The 25,929-nt window shown below is 36.2% G+C and overlaps 1 protein-coding gene across 1 annotated transcript in view; it reads left to right on the forward strand.

Moving 5' to 3' along the window:
• The first annotated feature begins 236 nt into the window (after positions 1–236).
• SGCZ (sarcoglycan zeta) overlaps positions 237–25,929 on the forward strand; it is a 654,868-nt gene continuing 629,175 nt past the window's right edge. The window contains exon 1 of the mRNA XM_047856390.1: positions 237–293. The gene's annotated coding sequence lies outside the window, so the exon portion shown is untranslated. The remainder of the gene's footprint in view (positions 294–25,929) is intronic.

Raw genomic sequence — 25,929 nt, forward strand, 5'->3', positions numbered from 1 at the left:
TAATGGTCTGTGTGATTATTTCCCCCTCTTCCCAGGGCAGAAACCACTTTGAAGTGGTGCTGTCTCCTGTTGGCTCTGCTTGCACACTTTCAGGCTTCTGGCCCCACTTTGGATGGGCTCTGGCCAAGGGTGTATTGATTGAGGCAGGGTCACAGGAGAATGCAGGCATCGGGGGGGGGGGGGGGGGGACAATGCCAGCAATGTCCTCAGTAGTTGCTACAGGAGAGGACCTGAAGCTGCCTGAGAAAACCCCTGAAGATGCCTGCCACGTTGAAGGAGGGGATCTGCAGAAGGTCAGTGTAGGTGGCGTACGTGCAGGACAGGTGCAGAGGTTTACGGTGCACTGATTTCTGCAGGTGTCCATGTATGCAGTCTGGGAGATGAGGGATATGATGCCTGACAGCTCTTTGGTTCTTGGAGAAGTGTCCCAAAGATCCCGGCACCTCTAGCACACACTCTGAGATTTGTAAACAAATATCTTTGCTGTATACCTTTTCTTTTTTTAAAATTTTGTAAATGTTTATTTATTTTTGAGAGAGAGAGAGAGAGAGAGAGAGTGAGCCCACAGCAGGGAAGGGGCCGAGTGAAAGGGAGACACAGAATCTGAAGGCTCTGAGCTGTCAGCACAGAGTCTGACATGGAGCTCGAACTCATGAACTGTGAGATCATGACCTGAGCTGAAGTCAGACACTTAACCAACTGAGCAACCCAGTTGCGCACCCCCCCTTTAAAAAAATTTGTTTTTAATGTTTATTTATTTTTGAGGGGGAGAGAGAGAGAGAGAGAGAGAGCTAGCTGTATAACTTTTCTTTACTGTATCTCCGCATGGTTGGTTGTTGTGCTGTCTCTTTAAAGGTGGGGACTCCCATTTCCTATAGCCCTGACACAGTCCTGTAGGTCCCTTTGGCTTCCACCAGGATCTTCAACCTTCCTACCCTTTTTGATGTGGCCTCTTATGTACTTTTAGTTATGGACAGTCTATTCCAGTTTTGGTGTAATTTTCTGTGTTGTTTATGCTACTGGGGATATTATCTAGTTGTATTTATGAGACAAGTTGAGCCCAGGATCCTTCTACTCCACTATCTACCATGGAATTCCACACCCTTAAGTTTCAGTGCCTCATTACATTTAATTTCTGTGATATTGATGACATTTTGGGATTTGCTATCATACAAATAAACTTGGAAAAATATTTATAGGAAACTGTTAGAAATTCAAATCTAAGCATTATAATATATATAAATATATAATATATAATAATGTTTTACCAAATAATTTCTTGTATTGTTTTTATATCAGAAAATAAGAGAATTATTGCTACTAGGTTTATATATGAATTAATACTGGAGAAAGTATCTGAAAATCATCAAATAAAAATTTGAAGCATAGAGTCATTTAAAAAAAAAACAAAAACTCTGTTTATATTATTTCCTGAAGAAGTTTACAGATTTTTGAATGTTTGAAAAACTAATACTTGTTATTAAAAAAAAAAAAGACTCTCACGTCCCTATTCAAGATGATCAGTTTCCAGGAAAACTGTTAAAGAGCAGATTTTTCTTCTCTCAGGCCTCTCTTACTGAATCACTTCTTTTTTTTCCAGCTTTGATCTATGATTGCCATAGAACATTATGTAGGTTTAAGGTGTGCAGTGTGTTGATTTGATACACTTACTGCAAAATGATTACCACCATAGCTAGGTAACACTGGCATCGTGTCACATAATTACCATTTAATTTTGTGTTGAGATATTTAAAATCTACTTTATTAGGAACTTTCAAGCATAAAATACAGTATTATTAATTCTAATCACTATGCTGTACATTAGATCCCCTGAATTATAGCTAGAAATTTGTACCCTTGGACAAGTATCTTCCTATTTACCCCCAACACCTTAGCTCCTGGTCCCGTTCAGCTTTCTCTTTCTACAGCCTCAGTATTTTTAGATTCCATTTATGAGATCATAAAGCATTTGTCTTTCCTTGTCTGACTTACTTCACTTAGCATAATGCCCTCAAGATCCATCCATGCTGTCACAAATGACAGGATTTCCTTCTTTCTTCTGGGTGAAAATATTCCATTATAAATGATGTCACGTCTATATTCATTCATCCATTGCCAGAGTTTTAGGTTGTTTCCATATCTGGGCTGTTGTAAGTAACACTGTAATAACATAGGAGGGCAGATATCTCTTTGAAATCCTGTTTTCATTTCCTTTGGGTATAGACCCAAAGGTAGGATTGCCAGAGCATATGATGTCACTATTTTGTTATTTTTTGAGAAAACCCCATACTGTTTTTCATAGTGGCTTATTTACATTTCTACCAACAGTGTACAAAGGTTCCTTTTTCTCTGCATGCTCGCCAACACTTGTCTGTCTTGCCTTTTTGATGGTAGCCATTACAACAGGCATGAGGTCATATCTCATTGTGGTTTTGATTCTGCACAGCATAATAACATTCAACAAAATGGAAAGGTAACCTATAGAATGGGAAAAAATATTTACAGACCATATATCTGACATGGGGTTATTATTACATAATATATAAACTCAAACAACAACAAACAATCCAATTAAAAATGGATAGAGAAACTGAATAGACATTTTTTCCCCAAAGAATACATACGGATTGCCAACAGGTACATGAAAAGATGCTCAATATCACTGATCATTTGGGTCATTACTTCTGGTAAAATTTTGATGCTACTTGGGGATTGATCTTTGGTTTCTTTATCTACTGTTATGTCACACAAAGGAAAATATTTTGATGTTACAACATCTCTGGGAAACCCACAGAAGGCTCCTGGAACCAGGTTCAATATCTATTCTGTAGATCTAACTTTGTAAAACATCCAAATCAAGCCACTGAGTCCTTATTGGTAACTTCCATATATTTTTGCATCTGAGACACATCTCACAGTGTGGGTACTAATGAGGGGACTAATCTGTGTGTGTTCCTGATTAAATGCAGGCATAGTATCAAAATCATCAAAACGAAACAGAATAATATTGCAAAGTGAATGAGAATTGAAAACCGTGCAGTGAAATTGAAGCCTGTAGGATGGTCAGAGAAACCTGGAAAAACAGGATGATAAAATCATCTATTGATTAAAATAATCTATTCACACAGTAAACATCCAGTACTGAAAATCATAGTTTTAGAATCAAGTGTATGACAACAAAGAAAAACACTGCCTTCAAGGAGATTTTAGTCCAGTGTAAATAACAGATACTAACATAATTTCTTAATATAGTATAAATAATGCTCTAATAAAAGGGTATGTCAGACACTCTTTACTGGGGAAGGAAAATCCATTTGACTTCTATACAGATTCACAGTTCTCCTTTTCTCTGTCTAGTGGGGCTTACACAGAGAATACTAGTTTTATTCCTAAATAAATCTAGTTAGTGTTCCAGAGCAGGGAGTTGGAGAGGGGTCCAGGGTAAAATTTAATATGAATGAATTTCCCAGCATGATAGTCATGATGGCAGTCAAAGTCCTACCAAGAGAGGATGTCATCTGTGTCTGAGCTGACAGCCTTAGTGGAAAAGCTTTGCAATATGGTTGGGTCTATAGACCTTTTGGCCCAAACAGACCAGCTATACTCTTGAGGGTAATATGGGCACATTTGGCATTTTGAACATAAAGCAGTACAGAAAGGAGTTTGTAGTGCACACAGCCCCGCATGCTTAGTCTGCAGGAGAACCGTGCCTCTCTGTCTTTATCTGTGCTCCTTTCCATTTTCTTCTTATCCCTATGGTGTTTTTTGTGAATTGTTTTTATTTTCTTTTTGAGGAAACTAAAAAGGATGAAACCCTTGCCAGTATCTAAGCCTGTGGCTATTCAACAGCCTGTGACTGTGGGCTCAGACTCTTTTCTAGGCATGCAAAACCTGTAGGAGAGACTTCAAGAGGCAAAATTTGCTGGAGGAAAGATTATGAAACAACAGGCTAAGGAAAGCTGTCCTTCCTGATCCCCCATACGCAGTACATAGGGGATTCTCTGCTGGATTTAATCCGTCCCTGAATTTCATTGTATAATTATTTCTTATCCTCATAGTCCTCCCTTTTAAATCAGAGCAAGATAACTTTGGATTCTCTTTTTCCCTTCTCAAGGACCCTTGTTCTTTAGCTTTCTTTTTGCAAGAAAGAAAAAGAAAAATAAGAGATGCCCAAGGTATGGCTGAATAAAATTGGTGGGCGTGTGGGGAAAATGAGATAAATTAAAGGGAACGTTTTTTTCTTCTTCTAAAACGTTAATATTATTGCATCAGACTGTGCATACCTTTATTTATAGATTCCGAAGCTAAGTTTTAAATTTTTTTCTTCGTCATACCTGACAATTTCACAAAATGAACAGCAAATGCTTGCTACATATTATCTAGTCATGAACAGAGAAAATAAATCTGAGTCTTTTTACAATTTTTTTTGTAGGGGGCACAAAATATGAAAAGTTGTTTCATATCAAAATAATTTCCAGTAAAGATTTAAGATTTAAAAGTGATGAAAATATGTTTATGAGAACCCTTAAGGAATGTAAATAAAACTTTGAAGTAGTTGTATCTTTTATGTTTATTTTAGTAAATTAATGGGAAATTATGTTTACTGGGACTATTTCAAATGATAATTTGATCATATCTATAAAATAAGTCTTCTTTAGCGCACAGAAGAAGGAGATTTTGGAGTTTGCATTAAAATGAACATAGTAATAATCACTAATATATTTTATTTAGAAAAAAATATAGTCTTAAAGAAAATGCTGATACTCTGTACTTTTCCTAACTTTAAGAAAATCCGGATAGTTTTTAAATTATATTTGAGTTAATTAAGCAGATCAGTGAGGTCACAGTGGATAAGTGAACAAATTCAAACTTTCATGGCACAAACCATTCTAGCAAATGCAATTTCCTATTAAAAACATACTTAATCTCAAGATTTTAGGTAGTTGGACCTTGGACAATCACCTTCAAATATTTATCCTAATTAATAAGCAGACATTGACAGAAACTCAACCTTGTGATGCTAAAGAGTAAATATACATGTATCATACATTATTTGGTAACTGAAATGTAAATGCTTTCTAACCTTCTTCCTTACCTTCTAAACTAAAGATAATGGCTTACTAGTGCTTTGAATTCTCAGGAGTATTTATGTCAGAAAGCATCTCTCCTCTCATTACTAACTTGAATTTTATGGACTGTAATTCTACCTAAGGATGAATAAAAGTATCCAGGGTATGTATGCATATGGCAAAGTATTATTAAAATTGAGATTCAAATAAACTAAACAGAAAACTTAGCTTGCTCGCCCTTTATTCCCTGCATTTTGTATATTGTAAACAGGGGGTATGACTTGATTTTTCCAGATTGTTCTTGTTCACTAAATGGATGTCATAGATCCTTAAATTTTATTCTTAATTCATGTAGGTGAGTCTAAGAAAAGGCAGCATGCACGATTACAGGAAATCATTGTTGAGTTTTAAAGTTGGATAATTTTGCAAAACTAATGTCAATAACTGGTATGGGTGTGTGTGTGTGTGTGTGTGCGCGCGTGTGAGTGCACGTGCTTGTGTATTTTAATTCAAGAGATTTATTGTGACTGTTCACCTGTGCTGTCATTGTTTAAATATCCCCACAGATGGATCATCAGGAAGACTACAGATGGTTTATTTGAATTGCATGTTTAGATTGTTAGTGTGCAGTATAAACTTTAGGCCCATGTTTCTTGTCTAGAATATATGAATATTTATAAAGTTAAATCTAGTTCTTCCCTATAAATGCAGTACTCCAGTTATTATTTTAATACTGTTGCAATCAGAGATCAATAAATAGTTATGCTTTATGTATTGTGTATATGTAAGACTAAGAAGATGGGGATATTTAACTAGTTTAAAATTTGAAACAAGTGTATGTAGGAATTGGAACAGCTTAGAAAAACATTTTTTTTTAATTGGGTTGTTAAAAGAGAAGTTGATATTATTCTACTTCTATGAGATCATCTAATTAAGCTTTACCAATGTAATTAAATATTTCTATATCTTTTGTAATGCTTTTTATTTAATAATTCATGTTGTTCAAAGACCACATTAATTTTTTCTTTCACATATGCTTTTGGAAAAGCAACTTAGGAAAATCTATTTTATATCTTCACACAAATGGTTTTAGCATGGTTTATTGCCAACCAATTCTGGCAGTATTCTAAAAAGCATTTATTTGATGTAGTTATCTCAGATGATACATTTAGCAGATCTGTGAAATGATAACAAGTTAATGTTTTTAATGTAAAGGTTTATTAGTGGCACCCTATAAAATGTTATACTATGGAGAATCTAAAATGCTTAAAATATTTGGGAAATGTAAAATGCTTATCCATTACAAAATATGAGATTATAATGGTATCATATATTCAGAAGAGAGAATAGAATGTATGCAAGAGGTGTTTAAAATGTCCCTTGTAAGGATCTATAAATGCAGAAACTTGGTTAAGTCAGTTGCTTATTTCTTGGTTAATAATGCCCATAGGATGGGCATAATTGTGGTAGATGTCAGTTATGTAACACTAGTTATTTCTCAAAATACGATGTTAGTCAAAGGAAGGGTAGGACAGAGAATAAGTATATCCTTACTTCTCCCAGGAATGCAAGAAAACAATTATGAGCCAGTGCTGTTTAATAGTTACACACACACAAGTTTTAGACTCACATAAATCTGGGTTTTAATTTCCATTTTTCTGATTACTAAAAGTTACCAATAAAACTGTGGTTACCTCACCTGCTTTTGAGGCCAAGTATTAAAAGGCAATACAATAAGTACACGATTATAGATTCTAATTATTTTTTATGACAGATTTTACTGATGGATGGATGGTATTTGCTGTAGTATTAATAGTTTTCATGCTTCGTCCTGAGTTGTCCATATCGTCTGAAGATACTGTTGAAAGAAACTATATATTAAGGAATTGAATGGATCCCTGACTCATTGCATGTCCTTATATCTACCTGTTACTTTTGCAAGAAAAAAAAAAAAAAAAAAGATTTAAGAAATCAACTCAGGGAAAAGGAAAGCTAGTAATGCTCAAATGAAATGTATAATTTTATATATGAATGTAATCCAAAGTATGGTGTAAGCGCTCCAGTAACCCCAGAATGACAGAAAGTGCAGAGTTGACTGATATTAACTGTGTAGCACCTCAGGAACCGGACTTGTGCCTATGTCAGCCCTCAATTAGTGCAGCTCCACACTGAGAAGGAGATTTAAAAACAATGGGACATCATTAGTGGACATTCATAGTACAATATTTTGCCAGCCTACCAAATGTCTGTTTATGAGTCATCCACAGGGTCCCACTGAAAAAGAAAGCAATTTCTTAGCTCCTTTGGTAGTCTGTGAAGTAAAACTTGGGGCACAGCGATGAGGTTATAAAGGGAAGGGGAGGGAGAAACCACACCCACTGATGGTTCTGTGTTACTAAACCTGTTATAGGGTTGGGCAGTCAAAGTCAGTGTTAAGTCACTTAGAGTCTTTCTCTGGAATTAGCAGTTTGAAGAATTCCAACTATCTTGGTTAAAAGGTAAGCATATTAATATACCCAAATCTTTGATTTGGAATGATTTTACAGTGTCTTCCAGGAGTTATTTTAAAGTCAGTGACTCAAGAATCAAGGACGAGGAGGATGAAAGTAACCTCTAGGAGTTGTGTAATGCCTGATAGCTGCAATCACTTAATCTTATGTACTCTGCAGATATTTTTTAACTGTCATTTTTAACCCCACCAACAAAGTATATAGAAAAGATTTACTTTGCAGTGAGGCCTGAAATGTGCTTGTAAAGGAGCCACGGAGACCACCTCCATATGCAGATGCTGCTTGTTGTAGGTGGATTTAGGTGTGCCTCTTGTTGTCCATGGTACAGAGATGTTATGCTCTAGCAAAATGAAATGTGAAATTGTGGTAGCACTTTCACTGGATAAAAAAGGGAGTCTTTAATGATGTAGGATGGTAAGCATTCCCTGTAGAATGTGCACAGAGATCACATCAGAGAGTGTCCTTTCCTCTTCTCTTTTTATATTGGGACCCTTTGTTAGCAAGAATATTAATTGTAAGTAATAGCATCACTATCATTATTGATGATTTTGTTACTCATTATATGCATGGTTGTACAGAAGTGGAACAGTTTTCTAAAAGGAAACTTATACAAGAAAAAGGATTTATGTTAAAAATGAATATGGCTGCTCAGTTTTAGGAAATAAATGCTTTAGTATTAAAGTTCCGTGGTATACAGTATCTAGCTATTGGATGATTTTTGAATTCACTAACAAAGAGAACAGAAATATATAATCTCTGTATTTCTAAATGATATTCTGGATAATGAATCCTCCAACCTGTTTGTGTTAATGTGTGTATGTGTATAATAAAAAGGTGCTTTTAAATCATATAAAATTTCTGGATAATTGATGAACTCCAGTTTTATTTTCCTGTGTAGACAAACTTACTAAATGTGAATGAGTGTAATTAATAATTTAATTGATAATCATTGGTCATTATACTAAAAATCACTTGTTTTTATGTGTTCATTTTTCTTTTTCACTCTATAACTTTCTATGAAAATGCTACACTGTTTAGATATTAGATGACTGCTTATTGTCATGGTTCTTAAGTCCCATTTCTTATCTTTGAAATTAGAACCTCTGAATATTCCTAAAGAATCTACTCACAAGAAACAAAAGTGAACAACATATAGCTATTGAAAAATTTTCAGGGAAAATTAAAGGTGAGATGCATTCTTTAATGCACAGTTAACAAATTAAAAAAACCCTCACAATGCGTGTGTATTCCCCAAGGTCCCTTGTTAACCCTTTAGCATCAATGCTTGTGTTTGCATTAGTTGTTGATATTTACATCTCTAGGTCCTTCCTCTCAGAGGAAGCCTACCGGTAGAGTATATATACATTAATCAAAGCAATTCAGCCTAACCTAACTCTTACTAATCCCCACTTTCAATTTCAGGCTCACTTTGACAAAAACAGGTTTTTGTTTTGTTTTGTTTTGTTTTTAGTTTATAGAGCCATCTTCTTTAGAAAGTAGTTTAATAACTTTTGGTTGTATGTCCTCTGGACACCTTCAGTCCTCTCCATTTTGGTTCTCTACTAATGGAAGGAATCCTAATGAATGAAATCATCTCTTGTAAACCTGAATGGGATTTAGAAATGATGTATAACTCTCTGCAAACCATCAGAGGTGTCAGAGGAAAATAAAGAGTGGAGTATCAGAGTGGTAAGTGCAGAAGAAATTTTATGAGTAAGGTACGCTGCTCCTAATGAGAATTGGCTGAGCAAAGCATTATTAATTAAATGATCTCAGTTTCACTGGTAAAGGAAAAGACAAAGTTCAGGTGTAGATGAGTAGCTGACATCATTTATTTATTTAATTTTAAAGGAATTTGATAGTAAATGGAAATGGGAAAGATATTATTTGGGAGTGGTTTAGATCGCACACTATGAGGGGAAAAGGAGACCATGCAAATCTGGTGAAGAGGGAAATAGTGAAGCTTCCTAAAGGGGAAATTGTAGCACAAAGTTACAACCTTGTCAGTAAAGTAAGCTGCTTTCACCATAGAAAGCAGATGATTAAAAACAAGGCTGAAATATAGAGAAACTTTTGAGTTATAAAGGAGAGAGATTTTGAAGAAATTCATATAGGAGAGGTTTTATCTGGAAGGTGTGCTAATTTCAGGACGCCTGGGTGTCTTAGTCAGTTGAGCATGACTCTTGGTTTCTACTCAGGCCACGATCTCACAGTTCATGGGTTCGAGCTCTGTGTTGGGCTCTGTGCTGACAGTGGGGAACCTGCATGGGATTCTCTCTCTCCCTCTCTCGCTGCCCCTCCTCCGCTTGCACTCTCACATGCTCTCAAGATAAATATTTAGAAGGTGAGCTAATTTCAATAGAAGGTAGGTTGTTAATAGCATGGATACTGGAGGGAGAATGCCAGGATTTATATGTGAGAGCTTCTTCACTTGCTACCTGTCTGAACTTGGGCTAGTTAACTAACCATTTTTTCACTTAATTTCCTCATTTGTAAAATGTGTGTAAAAAAACTGTCTTACAGGTTGGTTTTTAAGGTCGAATAAAATAATGTATACAAGGCATTCAGAACGGTATCTGTTATGGACCGAATAGTGTCTCCCCAAACTTCGTATGTTAGAGTTCTTCCAGTACCTCAGAAAGTGACCATATTGGCAGATAGAGTCTTTAAAGAGGTAATTAAGTTAAAATGAGGTCAATAGGGTGGACCCTAATCCAGTATTACTGATGTCCTTATGAGAACAGGAAATTTAGATACGATTCAAAGGAATGATTATGAAACGCACAGGGAAAAGAGAGTCATTTGTTAGCCAACGAGAGAGGCCTCTGAAGAAACCAACTCTACTGATACTGGAATCACAGAGGACTTGCGGCCTCGAGAATTGAGAAAAGAAATTTCCTTTAAGCCACCCAGCCTGGTGATTTTTTATGGCAGCCTGATCAAACTAATAAAGAACTTGAATCAGTAAGCGCAAAATGGAAATTTGCTGTTGTGAGGGGACTGTCTGGAGTAGAAACTTGGATTCTCATTGACGATGGAAATGGACAACTTTGCTAGGCTATTTTCACTAGGCTTCTATCAAAAGAAGTCACATTAGCTTGCTTCCAATTGACTGTCTATAATTCTGAATGTTTGGGCTCTGAAGATCTCTTGGAAGGAACTTTTTACAAGTTAACATTACTCTGCACTTCTATTAAACAACAGTAGAGGATTCAGAAACCTACCGTCATGGAAGAAAAATACCAGCCATTCATTTTGCTTTTGTAGCTACTTTGCTTTTGGAATGTTTTGAGGCAAGTTACTTTTTTTTTTTAAGTTTATTTATTATGAGAGAGAGAGAGAGAATATGAATGTACAGGAGGGGCAAAGGGAGAGAGAGAAAATCCCAAGCAGGTTCCTCTCTGTCAGTGCAGAGTCTGACATGGGGCTCAAACTCGTGAACTGGGAGATGATGACCAGAGCTGAAACCAAGAATTGGACAAAGGCTTAACCAACTGAGCCACTCGGACACCCTGAGGCAAGTTACTTTGTTGAGTTCAGTGCAGAATACAGCAACTAAAGACTTAAGAAAGAAGTAACACACTGTTTAAAGGGAATTTATGTCTTAGTTATAATGATCCAATTACACTGCATTGACTCTGAGACTTATGAAATCCTTGACGCCAAAAAAATAAGCAGTGTTTTACTAGAACTCCCACAAAACATGGCCCATATTGTCACATTTCTGGCCTGAGGTGGGTTCAGTCAGGGAGCATGGTTTGGAAACATTAGCTGGAGGCACTTACACTTAGAGTTTGGGATGTAGAGATGCTTAGATGAAGGCTTACATGCAGAGTAAAATAGGCCTCCTGAGATGGGATGTTCATCAAATCTCTGTCTGCTTTCAATCTCTATATCCATCTACATTTATCGAAAATTCCAGAATATAAAATGGGCTTTTCACACACACGTTGGTGCCTTTGCTCTTGACGTTCTCTTGGTCTGGAATGGTTTTCTCCATTGTTGCTGCCTCCCTCCTCTGAGATTTTCCTACTCCCGTTGATTGTCCTCAACTCATCAGGCCACTTTAATAGCACAAAGTAAAATTGTCCATCTTTTGTGATTCCGTGACATGTTCTGATATATTTATATTAACATCATTTAGTAATTCAGAAAAAGTTTGGATCACCTACTTTGGGTTACGTGCTGTGCTTAGCGCTAGTTGTACTTCTGGGAAAGCATCCGCGTCAGGGTTTCCCCTTCGTTTCATGTCATCATCTTTTCGTGAACTCCTCCAGGGTAGGAAATTTGTATCCACACTGTCAGTCTTTATATCTCCCATGCCTAATGGTTATAAGGGTAAACTGAGTTTATTTATTGTAGGCTCACTATTCCGAAATGTATACTCTATTTATCATTTGCATAACAAGATCTTATTTGATGAATTAGAACTCCCATTCTCATCCCAAGTTAAACAAGATAAAGTAACTTGATTTTTATATTTATTTTATATATTTTATGTATTTAATGTTTAAAAATTTTTAATCATGGTAAAATATACATAATTTTTGATATGACAGTGAATGAGGAGAAAATACTGTACTTTGAGTGGAACCATTTGTTACCATTAAATAGAATAATAGTATTTTCTTGTTAAATACTCTGTATTTCAGAACAGTTTATGTTGTGCAGGAAGGTGTTTGGAGAAGGTGGTGATGTAAGCAGAACGCATTTGAATCATCTATTTCACATACCAGTGGAAGTGATTGTTGTTCTTTCAACATTCTTTCAATACTCTATTTATATATGAGGTATTTTAAAAAGATGCATTGGGCATGCGTGGGTGGCTCAGTTGGTTGAGTGTCTGACTCTTGATTTCGGCTCAGGTCATGATTCCAGGGTGGTAGGATTGAGCCCCAGCTTGGGCTCTGCACTGGGCATGGAATGTGCCTGGGATTCCCTCTCTCTGCCTGCCCCTCTCCCCCAGTCATGTTCGTTCATTCTCTCTCTCTCTCTCTCTCTCTCTCTCTCTCTCTCTCTCCCTCTCTCTCTCTCTCTCTCAAAAAAAAATTAAATGATACATTGGGTAAATCCTTATGCAGTGTGGCAACAACACTGTTTCTTGGACTGTCAGGCCCTTATTATTCCTCTTTGAATATATGAAAGGATACACTTTGGTGTAAGATTTTTTTCAGAGCAAATGCATGTATATTCTCTTATTATAGCATTATTTGTGGTGTGTTTAAATTTAGAGATCCAAATACTCTGACTTCTTGTTACTGGAGTTTTCTTACAATTTGTTTTTCGGTGGTTGATTCCTATTTTATTATATTTTTACAGATGCCTTGTTTTCTGTTCATATCAATTTCTGCCTTAACTGCTGTTCTTAGGAATTCAGTCTTGATAACACAACATAACCTTGCCATACCCTTTTTTTAGCCAGCTACCACAGTCACAGTGCATTTCAACATTTGCTGTTTTACTCCATAAATTTATGTCAGGGCCCTGCGATACTCTCCTCTGACTTCTTGATCTGTAACAGCTTCCATGATTGCTGCTTCTGTTGTTATGTCAAAACCCTTTCAAGGCACATAAATGCTAAATACAATGGTTTAGAAAACTGGTTCAACTTCCCCATTAACTGATTTATGGACTGAAAATAGAGGATAAAAAAAATATTTTCAAGGTAGGTTTATTCTCTGTTTTGTTTCACTATTCCCAGAAAAGTGTCTAGTGAAAGAGGAGAAAAATATGAAATGCATGGGTGTATGATTAACAGATTTGATTCCAAAGCCTTGAAATTGCTTTTAATTCATTCTGTTTTATAGCAAGTTTTTACACCTGAGTTAAAATTAACCCTGAGGTCTTTGACTTCTTACAGAAGTATTTTAAAGGTATAATTATTATTTAAATTCTCCATCTTTCCCTCACAGTGGCATATCTGCATTTATATAAATGTATTTAAATATTTTTCTAAGCAAGTCGTAATTACAGAAGAAGTGATCAATATTGCCTATTTTAAGAATGAAAATCTTGTAAAATGATAAAATATTTGCCTGAAAATGTTCAGAGGATGATTCATAAAAAATTAATATTAACAGATTATGTTCATATTTTAAGAGTAGCCACAATTTGTTTGAAAACAGGTATGGTAAAACATGCAGACATGGAAATAACTATCGTGAAAGAAGCGGCTTTTCTTTTCATGGATACATAGAAATAGGAGGCATAACTCACAGTGCAGGGCCCTGCAGAGAAGCACAGGGGTCAGTGAGGAGGCAGAGAGTGAGAGAAAAACATGGGTAAGAGCCTTTATTGTGGTTTCTGTGGGATGGAATGGGCAAGGGAAGCCCGCTAAGCAGGTTTAGGATTGGATGGTTTGAATAATTTCAGCAGGCTCTGGAGGGTTAGGGCCATCCCCCGTTGTCTGGTATTTATTCCTCTGAGGACTAGGGCAGGTGGATCAGTGCAGAGTGCTAGCCCTGTGATAGCCAGAGGATCTGCTGGGGATGTGGGCGGGGATGTGGGCTCTGGATGGAGTGGTTTATACAGCGAATGCATGCTTACAGGTGTGTTGTTTACTGTCTCTCGGAATTGGCTAATCTTGGAAGGGGCAGTCTCTCTAGGGCCAGCAAGGCCGCAGGTGTCAAAGCATGACAAACACATGGTTAATACAGTTCTTCAATTGTAAACCTATGCATAATTGATGGAAATCTCATCTGTAGATAACATTTTTAAAATGTATTTTAGACCATGATATCCAAGACATTATTGCTAGACTATTAGTTATACTGGCAGTATAAAGGATAATATGGGACTCAGTTTCTTGTGCCTAAACTATAAAAAAATATAGAATTACAGTTTAGAGTGCCTTATAGTTTATAAAGACTGTTCCACAAAATACATTGTTCACCTTGCATGTGTGTGTTTTTCCCCCCATTACAGAGAGGAAGATACACACTTAAACTGGTTGAGTAACTTGCCAGAATCACTCTGTCAGTAAATGATAATCTGTTGTTTTCCTCCTGCTCTGCTGATTGCTCCTCTGCTGAAGTGCAAGGGGCTCAGCAGGAAGGTTTTGACATCTACCAAGTGTGAATGAGCTTTACCAGCTTCCTGATTATGCAGAGGGTTAGAGAAGTTGAGACCATTTTGAACTATTGTTTTTTTCCCACTATTCTTTTATCTCTTTCATAGAGCATTAGCCATCCATTTATATTAATTTTTTTTCTTATCTGCTGAGCTGAGATAGGAATGAATGAGGGTAATAAAATTGATGCTGAGAATGGAGTTTACACTCAGACAATGCTACTCAGCACGGCTGCCAGTACCCCATCTTTCCTTAATTAGGGTGAAGGCAATAGGCAGGAGTGGGCTTTATGGCTATAGGACGGAGCTCTAATGAGGGAGAGAAGAATAAAGAAAGGAGCTAGATTCATTTATCACTCAAATAATCAGAGTGTATTGGGGTTCTGCTGGCATTAAGGCCAAGATTTGAAGCAACATTTCTTCTCACGAAAATAGTTAACAAGTTCTACTTCAATCACAGTTATGCTTGAGATTGATTTTAATTTTTGGTTTCCTTACACATGCTTACTCTATTTTAGTGTCGTAATTCACATTAATGGAATTAAGAGTAGAACAGTCATGAAATTTAATGCAATAGTTATGTAAAGTTACTAATCCTAACATGATAATGAGTCAGAGATTTTACAGATTATTGAGGAGAAGGATCCCAGAGATTATGTGGTGGAAGAGTACATTCTAGAAAAAAACAGTACTCAGGTAGGTTAAACATATGAGTTTTTCAATTTTTTTATTGATAGAGGAGAGTTTATGGGAAGTAGAATTTAGTAACACATTGACCAAGAAGTGAAAGAACATGGAAATATTTAATATTTATAAAATATGTGTCCTGTGTACACTAAAATGGACTGTTGGAGAAGTAAAGACAGAAAGAGTCATCCAGGGGTGCCTGAGTGGCATGGTGGGTTGAGCGTCCCACTCTTGATTTTGGCTCAGGTCATGATCCCAGGGTCATAAAATGGAGCCCTGTATCAGGTTCTGTGCTGAGTATGAAGCCTGCTTAAGATTCTCTCTCTCTTTCCCTCTGCCCCTCTCCCTCGCTCACACGTGCTCTCTTTCTAAAATAGAATTAAAAAAAAAAAAAGGAGTCATCCAAAAAGAGCAAAGAGAGAATAGAAAAGAAGTGGTAAAAAGTGATGAGTGAAGTTCTATTTTTGCCAGTGTTGTTGAATTGAACAGGAACAACATACTTGTCTATTTTGTTAACCAGCAGATATTATTGTTAATTGTTTTTTAACATTTATTATGTTCAAATTCAACAAATACTTGATGACCTTTATCCTTGAAATAGGTATAAGTCCTAGGTCATAGAGATAGAGTGGTGAACATGTTGGGCCACAGTTCCTGGTATCATAATCATGATCTGAAAAAGGAGTATAGTGACACTTTCTCTAACATCATGTCAATAGACCAAATAATTGGGTTTGCTTCAGGGCTGAAGTTGTTTTCGATGCCCTCACTCTGAGTTCATTATCATGTCTTGTAAAATAACTAGTTGAGGTATCATCAAGCATAAGTTTCAGTATGGGGAGAAGAACAAATAAGTCAAAATATGCAAGGAGAAGTTACATTTAGTATTCCAACTGATTACACTAAGTTTTGTAATTCTTACATAGCAGTCCGTTCCTCTCACCTTCTCATTATACACATGAACATATACATGCCACTCTTTTTGCACAACTTTGTTTCTGCCATTTTGGCCTAGATAATCTCATCAGTCTAGATTTACTTGATATTTTTTCTAATTGTTTATATCTATATTTTTTTTACTCAAATGAGTATACATTACTGCATTAACAAAGAAAAGAATATACCATTTGGAGCAGAAAGCCTGTCTTGGGAAACCAGACCCCTCACTCCATGAGATGTCCAATAAGACTTTCTTCAAGTGGTGCTGATCAAGGATTTAAACATGTCTGAAAAGCTAGTCACCATTTATTTCAACCAGACTGGCAGGTTTTACAGCAATGCTTGGTTTGCTGTAACAAAATACCACAGAATGTATGCATTACACAACAGAAATTTATTTTCTTTTCTGAAGGGTGGAAGTCCAAAATCAAAGTGCCTACAGGCTTAATTTCTTTGGATTCCTTCTTCCTGGCTTGCAGATTTGTCACCTTCTCTCTGTCCTCATGTGGCCTTCTCTCCACATGCTCATGCCTGGTGTCTCTTGCTCTTCTTAAAAGACCATGCATCATATTGGCTTAGGGCCTTATTCTTATGACTTCATTTAACCTGAATTACCCCTTTACAGGCCCTGTCACCAAATATAGTCACACTAGGGGTTAGAGCTTCAACAAAGAAATTTTGAGTCAGTCAATGATAGTATCATACAACCTGAAGAATAGAGTAATGCTGAAAAGTTCGTTCACCTGATCCATACATGTGTGTTAGCCAAGGCTTTGCTAGGCAGTCTTTGGCATTAGGCATTATGTATTGGGGATATTGGATTAAAACAAAATTTTGGAAGATGGGGTGATTTGGTAGGATTGGTGGATGAGCAGTTAGATTTCTGGTGTTGGTTTGTATTACAAAGAACCCATTTGATAGAATGGGCTTCTTAGGAGAGATTAATAGATCAGATAATAAAAATTTTAGGGCCTGGGTCCAATTCTTGATTTTGGCTTAGGTCGTGATCTCACGGTGGGTGGTTTTGAGCCCTGCATCATGCTCTGCACTGACCGCTCAGATCCTGCTTCAGATTCTCTCCCTCCTTCTCTCTATGTTTTTCCCTCTCTCTCCAAATAAATAAATAAAGATTAAAAAAAAAAGAAATTTAGGGATCCCTGAGTGGCTCAGTCAGTTAAACATCCTGCTTTGGTTCAGGTCATGATCTCATGGTTAGTGGGTTCTAGCCCCATGTTGAGCTCTGCACTGACAGGGCAGAGCCTGCTTGGGATTCTCTCTCTCCTCCTCTCTCTGTCCCTCCCCCACTCATTTCTCTCTCTCTCTCTCTCTCTCTCTCTCTCTCTCTCTCTCTAAATAGAGAAATAAAGTAAAAAAAAAATTTAAATATTAACTTTCTTCTGGAAACCTTGATTTGCCTAATTACCAAAATGTATGGACTAGTTCACAAATTGTTACTGAGGAGAATTGTCTTGGTATGAATGAGCAGGTCAGGTAGCTTTATATGGTAGGTAGCATTCAAATACTTGCTATAAAATTTGTCCTAAAAATTACAATAGAAAAAAAATTATCATGGCTCAAATATGTAGCATGTTCTGTTGCTTCAGAATTTACTATGTATTTGCTGTTCTGAGGAATGATACCCTTTCACCCAACTTCTTTCTTTCTCACTTGAAGAGATTTTAAAGTTTCAGAGCTTGTCTCTTTTGGTAGATTTATGTTTAATTTTACAACATATGGCCAGTCTTCCAAAGTATTTGGAAGTGAGTCTAATTGTGGCTTTAATTTTTATAATGCTGGTGAGTAGAGATGTTGAGAATCTTTTTTTAATGTACCTATTGACCATTTGTATATCTTCTTGGTACAAGTTGTTCAGCTACTTTGCTAATATAATATTTGAGTAATTTTGCTTTTCATTATTCATGTATATGATTTAGTGCACGTTCTGGTTAAAAGTCATTTGCCAGGGGCGCCTGGGTGGCGCAGTCGGTTAAGCGTCCGACTTCAGCCAGGTCACGATCTCGCGGCCCGTGAGTTCGAGCCCTGCGTCAGGCTCTGGGCTGATGGCTCAGAGCCTGGAGCCTGTTTCCGATTCTGTGTCTCCCTCTCTCTCTGCCCCTCCCCCGTTCATGCTCTGTCTCTCTCTGTCCCAAAAATAAATAAACATTGAAAAAAAAAAAAGTCATTTGCCAGATAAATGTATTGCAAATATTTTTTTCCAGGCTGTGGTTGGAATATGTATCTTGTAAAATTCTCTTTTGATGAAAACAAATTTTGATTATGATGAAGTGTAATTTATCATATTTTTATGGTTAATGAACCCCGTATTTTTTAAAGTCTAACACTCTGTTATTTGTTAATTAATATTTGGAATATTCACCTATTCTTTTTTTCCCTTTTCAACAGGTGACAGTGTATATTTTTTTAGTTTACAACAAACATATTTGCTGTTTGTTACCAAATTTTTTATTGTTAATTCTGAATTAATTTATTTCATGCAAAAGATCATATTATCTCAGATTTACATATCAAATATATATATATATATAATTGCATTATTGTTCATATCTTCTACACCCCTATTAATCTTTTGTGTGTTTAATCTCTCAGTTTCTGATACATGTATATTAACATCTCTCACCAGTACTGTGAATATATTATTTTTTTTCTTTTTTAAATGTCTAGGTTTGTGGTGAGGGGAAAGCAGGTGCATAATTGTTATATTTTCCTAGTCAGCCATTGCATTGCTTCTCTATCATGATAGCATTTTCAGTCTGCATTTCATTCTTCTTTGGCATAAATATCAATTAACTTTTCTGTTAAGTAAATTGTACAATATACATGTTACTCCTTTTTTCAGCCTTCTTGTATATAGTTTTAATGCTATGTTTCTATTGTACATCTGAAATTTTAAAAATATGATCTGATAATTTCTTAGATTAATAAGTAAAAATATAAATATATGTTTTTTAATTTCTGTATTTTTCCTTTGCTGGTTTTGAAGCTATATGATATTTCCAGGCTTTCAGCAATTGCCTTTAAATCTTTCAGTAACTTCTTCTTTTAAATTTTTTTAAGTTTATTTTGTTTACGTTGAGAGAGAGAGACAGAGCATGAGCAAGGGAGGGGCAGAGAGAGAGGGAGACACAGAATTCATAGCAGGCTCCAGGCTCTGAGCCATCAGCACAGAACCCCATGTGGGGCTTGAATCCACAAACCTTGAGATCATGACCTGAGCTGAAGTTGGATGCTTAACCCACTGAACCACCCAAGTGCTCCTTTAGTCCACTTTTTAATTTAATGCAGAAATATTATTAATGTTGATCCTAGAGATGTTAAATTTGCGTTCACGTTTTTACCAATTTGTGCCCCCATGCTTCTGCTTTCTGTTTACTGTTACTGTTACTGTTTACTTTCAGTTTCGTTAAGTTACATCACTTAGTTGTAATTTGCTCATTCATGGTATATAGGTGAGAAAGAAGTTCTTGGTCTTTATTTTATCCTCCCTCTGAATTTATATATAATGTATGAACATTGAATTAAGAGATAGAAGCTAATTTCACAATAGTGGTGTCCTCTCAGACATAAGAGGGGAAATGTGATTTTTTTGAAGAACATAATACAGATTTTAGCTCTAGTTTATGATTCCTTTTATTAAAACATATTTTAATAACTATATTAAGTTGTTTCTTTATTAAGTTTTTATGACATGTACATGACTTTTTGTTACATCTCTTACTGAATTTTTATATATGAAAGATCATATAATAGAAAAAAGAAAATAGAGAAAATATGTATATATTTCCACTCTGCCATCTCTTCAGTACTGTTTCCATTCCCATGCAGTAGTATAGTGCAGGAGAAAATGTTTAGTGTCACACAGTGCAAAGCCTTTATAGACCACATGCATTTAGCCTTAATGTTTAACAAAGGTGTGGTACATTTTTCTCAATCTCTCTTTTTTATGTCATACTGAGTTGATACATCGTTATTTTGAGATTTCATACACTTGAAGCAATTGTTCTTTAACACCACGTGTGTGAATAAAATGTGTAGTGCACTAGACTGTTCACTTTTCTTAAGGATTATTCCATTAATACAGTCAGAACTCGTCCCTGTCATATTATGCTTCAGTAACCTGTGTGTTGCTATAAAGGCAATGGAAACTCTTTAAAATGAGGAAGGAGAAGAAGATGGTGGCAGAGTAGGAGGACCCTAGGATCGTCACATCCCTTGAACAGAACTAAATTAACTATGAACTTATCCTGAGTACCCCAGAAATCACCTTAATATTGACAGAACAAACTCCACAACTAAAGGGAGAGAAGAGGCCACACTGAACAAGGTAGGAAGTGCATAGATGCAGTTTCTGGGAGAAGGACATGACAGGTGCTGTGGAGGGGAAAAAGGCATGGTTGCAGAGAAGGGAGAGAAAGGGCGAGCACACAGAGAAATGCACAAGGAGAATGTTTTCTCAAAGCCAGTGGTTTGGAAAATGAGGAGGTCTGAATTTTGTGAGTTCTTGTAACTAGCAGGGCTTGAAAGCCTGGAGTGTTAAAGGTCAGTGAGTGGGGCTGGGAGAGAGCCGGAAGGGCACTGCCCTGCTCCTGAAGAGAAGGCAGGCAAACAACCCCAGGGGCAGACATTGTTGAAAATAGGGATCTGAGGAACATCTGGGGCACACAGGGCAAAGATTAATCTCTCTTCTTGGAGCATGTTCCTGAGAAGCAGCATTCACAGAAACACCTGTCCAGGTACAAAGGAGCTATCTGACACCCTCCCCTGCCCCTCAGCATAAACACAGATGCACCTGTGGGAAGCAGTGTAGTGCCAAAACAGGTTGCTGAACTTGCTTAAGCCAGGCCCTACCCCCTCGTGCTCTGGTGGGACTGCCCTTCTCAGTCACCCTTGCCTCAAACCCAGTGCAGCAGACCCCCCCCCCCAGAATTCCGGCACAAACCCCAGTCCATGCCATGCCTTCTGACCACAGAGTTCTGCAGGACGTCACTATTGGTGGGTTTGGTGTCCTGTCTCATCTCAAAAGCGGACCAGTAAGATATTGGTCTGGATGCACATGTTCTCAGTAAAATATTAGCGAACCGAATCTAACAATATAGTAAAAAAAAAAAAAAATCACCATGATCAAAAGACAACTGTTCCTGGATTTCAAGGGTGGTTCAATATTCGCAAATCAATCAACATGACACACCATATTAATAAAAGAAAGGATAAGAACCATATAATCCTTTCAATTGATGGAGAAAAATCATTTGGTAGAGTATAATATCCATTCACGATAAAACCCCTCAATTTAGAGGGTACATACCTCAGTGTAATAAAGCCATATATGAAAAACCCACAGCTCATATCATCCTCGGGGGGGACAAACTTTTCCTCCCTGGCCAGGAACAAGACAGGGATGTCCACTGTCACCACTGTTATTTAACATAGTACTAGAAGACCTAACCTCAGCAATCAGACAACAAAAAGAAATAAAAGGCATCCACATTGACAAGAGAGAAGTAAAACTTTGACTATTTGCAGATAACATGATACTCTTTATAGAAAACCTGGACAACTCCAAAAAAATAAAAATAAATCTGCTAGAGGTGATAAACGATTTCATTCAAGTCTCAGTATACAAAATCAACATACAGAAGTCTGTTGCATGGCTATGCATTCATAATAAAGCAGAGGGAAGAGAAATTAAGGAGTCAGTCCCATTTGCAATTGTACCGAAAGCAATAAGCTACCTCGGAGTAAACATAACCAAAGAGGTGGAAGACCTGTACTCTATAAAATACTGATTAAAGAAATTCAAGATGACACAAAGAACTAGAAAGACATTCCATGCTCATTTTTTGGAAAAACAAATACTGTTAAGATGTCCATACTACCCAAAACAATTTACAGATTTCATGCAGTTCCTATCAAAATACCAACAGCATTTTTCACAGAACTAGGACACATAGTCTTAAAAAGTCTGTTACCACAGAAGACCCCAAATAGCCACAACAGTCTTGAAAAAGAAAAGCAAAGCTGGAGGCGTTACAAATCCATCATTCAAGTTATATTACAAAGTGCTAGTGATCAAAACATTATGATACTGGCACAAAACTAGACACAGAGATCGACAGAACAGAATAGAAAACCTAGAAAGGAACTCACGACTATGTGGTCAATTAATCTTCACAAAACAAGAAAGAATATCCAATTGGAAAAAGGCAGTCTCTTCAACAAATGGTGTTGGGTAAACAGACAACAACACACAAAAAACAATGACCTGGACCACTTTCTTACACTATACACAAAAATAAATTCAAAATGGAATAAAGACCCAAATGTGAGAGCTGATACTATACAAGTCCTAGAAGAGAACATCAGCAGTCACTTGTTTGACATTGGCTATAGCAACTTCTTTCCAGATAGGTCTCCTGAAGAAGGGAAACAAAAGCAAAAATAAACTATTGGGTCTTCGTCAAAATAAAAAGCTTCTGCACATCAAAGGAAACAATTAAAACTAAAAGGCAACCTTCGGAATGGAAGAAAGTATCTAAAACATAAAGAACTTATAAAATTCAACATCCCCCAAATAAATAATCCAATTAAAACATGGGCAGAGAACTTGAACAGACCTTGTTTCTAAAGAAGGCATACAAGTAGCCCACAAACATTTGAAAAGATGCTCAGAATCACTGATCATTAGAGAAATACCTATCAAATCTACAATGAGATACCACCTCACACATATCAGAATGGCTAAAATCAACAACATGAGAAACATTAGGTGTTGGTAAAGATGTGGTGAAAGGGGAACTCTTTTGCACTTTTGGTGGGAATGCAAATTGCTGCAGCCACTCTGGAAAACAACTATGGAGGTTCCTGAAAAAGCTAAAAATACCCTACTATCTAGCAGTTGCACTGCTAGGTATTTACCCAACGAATACAAAAATACTAATTCGAAGAGATACATGTACCCAGTGTTTATAGCAGCATTATCTGCGTTAGTCATATTATGGAAACATCCCAAGTGACAATGGACTGATGAATGAATAAAGAAGTAGTGGTGTGTGTGTGTGTGTGTGTGTGTGTGTGTGTGTGTGTGTGTGTGTAATGGAGTATTACTCAGCCATAAAAAATGAAATTTTGCCATTCACAATGATGTGGATAGTGCTAGAATGCATTATGCTAAGTGAAATAAATCAGAGAAAAAAATACTATGTAACTTCACTCATGTGGAATTTAAGATACAAAAAAATAATGAGCAAAGGACAAAAAAGCTATAGAGAGGCAAACCAAGAAACAGACTCAATTATAGAGAACAAACTGATAGCTACCAGAAGGGAGGTGGGTGGGGAAATGGATTAAATTGGTGATGAGGATTTAGGAGTGCACTTGTGATGAGCCCTGGGTGTTGTATGGGAGTGTTGAATCACTGTATTGTACTCCTGAAACTATATTATACTGTATGTTAACTAACTGGAATTTAAATGAAAACCAAAAAAAAAAAAGAATTTTTATCATAAATTTAAAAATATAAAATAAGATGAGAGAGGAAGGATTTTATAACATAAATTAAAAATATTTAAAATGTTTTGGAGAGCCTTTTACTGAATAATTTTTGTTGCATTTAGAAAGATGATAATATGGCCTTTTGTAGCAACGTGGATGGAACTGGCGAGTGTTATGCTAAGTGAAATAAGTCATACAGAGAAAGACAGATACCATATGTTTTCACTCCTATGTGGATCCTGAGAAACTTAACAGAAGACCATGGGGGAGGAGAAGGGGAAAAAAAAAAAAAGGTTAGAGATGGAGGGAGCCAAAACCTAGGAGACTCTTAAAAACTGAGAACAAAGGCTCCTGGGTGGCTCAGTGGGTTGGGTGTCTGACTTCAGCTCAGGTCATGATCTCATGGTCCGTGAGTTTGAGCCCCGTGTCGGGCTCTGTGCTGACAGCTCAGAGCCTGGAGCCTGCTTCGGATTCTGTGTCTCCCTCTCTCTCTGCCCCTCCCCACTCATGCTCTGTCTCTATCAAAAAAATGAATAAATGTTAAAAAAAATTTAAAAAAATAACAGAACAAACTGAGGGTCGATGGGGGGTGGGAGGGAGGGGAGGGTGGGTGAGGGGTATTGAGGAGGGCGCCTGTTGGGATGAGCACTGGGTGTTGTATGTAAACCAATTTGACAATAAATTTCATATTAAAAAAATAAAAAAAATTAAAAAGATAATATATATATGTATAAAGTACACATAGGTATATACATGTAATATATGTGACATATTCTGAGATACCCTGTTTATATGTATACACACACCTATAAAATATATGCAATTTTATACCATTTAAATATTTTTCCTGTTCTAAAGAATTTAACGTATTAGAATGAAATGAATATCTGATTCTAAATTTCTAGTTCTATGCTTTATTTTAATAGGAATAATGAATTCATCTTTGTTGACTCAGAAGATTGTTTTAGGTATGCGTTTTCAGAATCACAGTCAAGCTCTTTGGAAGACATGTTACGTTAGAAGTGTAGGGAACTTAAAAAAAAAAAAAACTCTATCAGCTGGTTCTTCATATGCTATCATTTTCCTACAACATTGACCATCATCATCACCATTATAGTAATATACCTCTTTGCTGTCAAGCATCATATGAACCACTGTCATCACTAACTTTGTCTTCATTAAAGTAGATGTATGAGAATATGACATGCGTTTTTCAGAAGCTGTTTTAGAATGGGGAAGGAAAAAATTAGGTAATCACTTTCTTTCTCTTTTCTTCTACTGTTTTTTCTTTTCTTTTCATAACTCTTGCTGATAGAATGAAAACATGACTAAATTTTTTCAATCACATTTCTAACTTTATTGTATTATTTTGGAATTAAATTATTTAAACAAAATGATAATGTAATCATACATCTCCAAAGGAGCCATGTCTCATTCTGATGGTACTATTTTTGAATTAACACATATGGATTTCTTAAAAACTTAGCAGGAAAAATAGGTATACAAAAGAAAGAAACAATAGAATAAAGTGACAGACTTGAAATTTTGAGTGTGAATGATGAGTTGAATGCTGGTTTTCTTCCTGTTGAACTGGTACTTGGCTTGTTCCAGATTAAATTCTAGTACTGTCTGTGTTTAGCATTGTAGTAATGCAATGAATTTTAGTTCTTGCTTTATACACACATACATGTGTGTATAGTTATAAATATACATATACACACATGTGAATACATACATATAATTGCCATTTCTGTGGGAGAAGTAATAACTTTATAAACATGAATATGTATAGTATGCATAAATATATATATAAAACATTTCCAACATATTGAGAAAATTCTAACTATATAAATTATTATTTTATTATTTAACAGTGTTTGCAAAATAAACGTAAATATCTGCCCTCGCAGCACTTAATTCTAGTGGTTAAGAAACATAAAAAAATAAAATAATGAAATACATGACATATTTATAGGTGCTAAAAAGAAAAAGAGAAGAAAAGAGGAAAAAGAAAAAAAAGGTGTTGAAATTTTAGATAGATATACCAGGGAAGATGACTGAGAAAATGACATTTGAGCCTGTAAGTAGGTGAATACAGGAAGAATAGGAAATAAGGTCAGATATTGACATCTGGCTAGATCTTATAG

This window comes from Prionailurus viverrinus, chromosome B1, assembly GCF_022837055.1.
Source record: "Prionailurus viverrinus isolate Anna chromosome B1, UM_Priviv_1.0, whole genome shotgun sequence".
NCBI classification, from domain to species: Eukaryota; Metazoa; Chordata; class Mammalia; order Carnivora; family Felidae; genus Prionailurus; species Prionailurus viverrinus.